Below are 1,870 nucleotides of genomic sequence, written 5' to 3'. Positions count from 1 at the left end.
ATCAGCGCCCGGGCTCGTCCCTGGCACAAAGCAATCTTGGTGTCTCTGCTCGATGACTCACAAGGAGCGCAATCACATCTATTTTGAAGAGCAATGTTGGTTTTTAACTATGTCGAGAGCTTCCAGCTTCCTCGGAGTTTTTCCTTCCTTTTGCCGCTGCTTCGCATTTCCCCACGGCCGCAGGGCTCAGCCCAGGAGGTGGTGGGAGGCCGGCGCCCGCTCCGGCCCCTGCCGCAACCCCCTTGCTGTGCCTGCCCCGGTTCGGTGGCTCGGAGCAAACCGAAGCGTCCTGGCGGAGCCGAGCGCGGCCGCCCGGGCGGCCCTGGGGAAGGGTGGGGGTCTCCGCCTGGGGTGCGATAAGCGGGGATGCGCACAGGGGCACCGTGCGTGCTGGGAGCGCAACCCCCTCAGGGACCACCAACCCACCGGGCCACGGCAGCGCTCGCCAAGTAGGAACCCGCCGGTGCCCTGAATCCCTGTGCCGTTGGGAAAGGCCTCCTGGCAAGCGCAGCAGGGTGCGGAGAGCCCAGGGCACAGCTCAAGGGAGTCCAGCCGCAGCCCTGCCTCTCCCCCCCCTGCTCTGCCCCACAGCACCCAGAGGCGTTTGCTGCTGAGGCCAAACCGTTTGGTGGCCAAAGCGGCATCACTGACATCAGATCCACGTTACGCCCAGCCCAACCATTTTCTGGCTCACGGTCCCTTTCCCTCCTGGGTTATTGGGTGCAGCTGGAGCTCCTTCCCCACCCGCCAACAGCGTCAGCTGCGGCTTCTTATCAGCTCTGGGTGCAATCCAGGCTGGAGCCAAGTGAGAGGTTCCTGCTGATGTTGCTGGAGGAGGAGGAGGAGGAGGAGGTTTTTGGAGCAGGCAGGCCTTGTGCCGCAGCTCCGTGCGGAGCACCGGAACAGCAAACGATTTATGCAGAAAAAGGGAAAGTGGGACCCACACAGAGCCGCTCTGTGTGCCAGCCAGCCATGGTCGCAGCAAGCACGGCAAGTGTCTGTCCGCTCTTCTCCTGGGTGGTTTACAGTGGCTGTGGCAGGTGGGGGGTGGCTTCCTGGGCCAGCACGCTGCCCTGCACCGGCTTCCTGGGCCAGCACGCTGCCCTGCACCCGGCTGTGTGCGGCGGGTGCTGCTGTGGTCCCGTGTGGCTGGAAGGTGCCAGGGCTGCAGCCGGTGCTTTTGTCTGCTCGTCCCGTGGGGCAAGGGAAGGGCGAGAGCACGAGGGGCCGTGGTGGCACGGCTCCGCAGGCTCAGCGCTGCTGGTCCCGGGGTGAGAGCGGGACGGGCTGCGGTGGCGGCGGCTCCGTGGGCTCACGTGCTGCCCGCGCCGCTTTGCTGGCGCTGGGGGCGAGAGCAGCGGGTGCCGCAGCCGCTCCTGGCTGATGCAGAGCACGGGGGTGAGGTGAGGATGCAGACGGACGGACTCCCCGAACCCTCCCCAGCCGCGGGGCCATCAGCTGCGGTCGCTCGGAGAACAGGTCTCTGCCTTTCTTCACATTTAAAAGCTATTTTTGCACCTGGTTTTGCCTTGGCAGCGTGGCCAGCCCTGGAGCTGCCTGGGACCTCCTCCCCCTGCCTCCCAAAGGCCCGGGGCACGGCCCCGCTGGGGACAGGCGGCTGCGTGGGGCAGCTCCCTCCCCAGCCCGGCACTGGTGCGGTTTTACCACTAGGTTTTAATTCACGTGAGGTGGAGTGAGATGCTACGGGATAAGGAATATCCGTAAGTACTTGGGAAATTCCTCAAACCCTTCAAGCCCAGGCTGTTGCTGAGATGCTGAGGCTGCGACAACAGCAAAAAAAGCCCAGTTGATAAATGTCAAAAGAAATACAGTAATCAGCTGAAAGCAATTTACCAAGCCATGTAACCGC

This window comes from Mycteria americana, chromosome 17 (genome assembly GCF_035582795.1).
Source record: "Mycteria americana isolate JAX WOST 10 ecotype Jacksonville Zoo and Gardens chromosome 17, USCA_MyAme_1.0, whole genome shotgun sequence".
Lineage (NCBI taxonomy): Eukaryota > Metazoa > Chordata > Aves > Ciconiiformes > Ciconiidae > Mycteria > Mycteria americana.
This window is presented reverse-complemented; position numbering follows the sequence as displayed.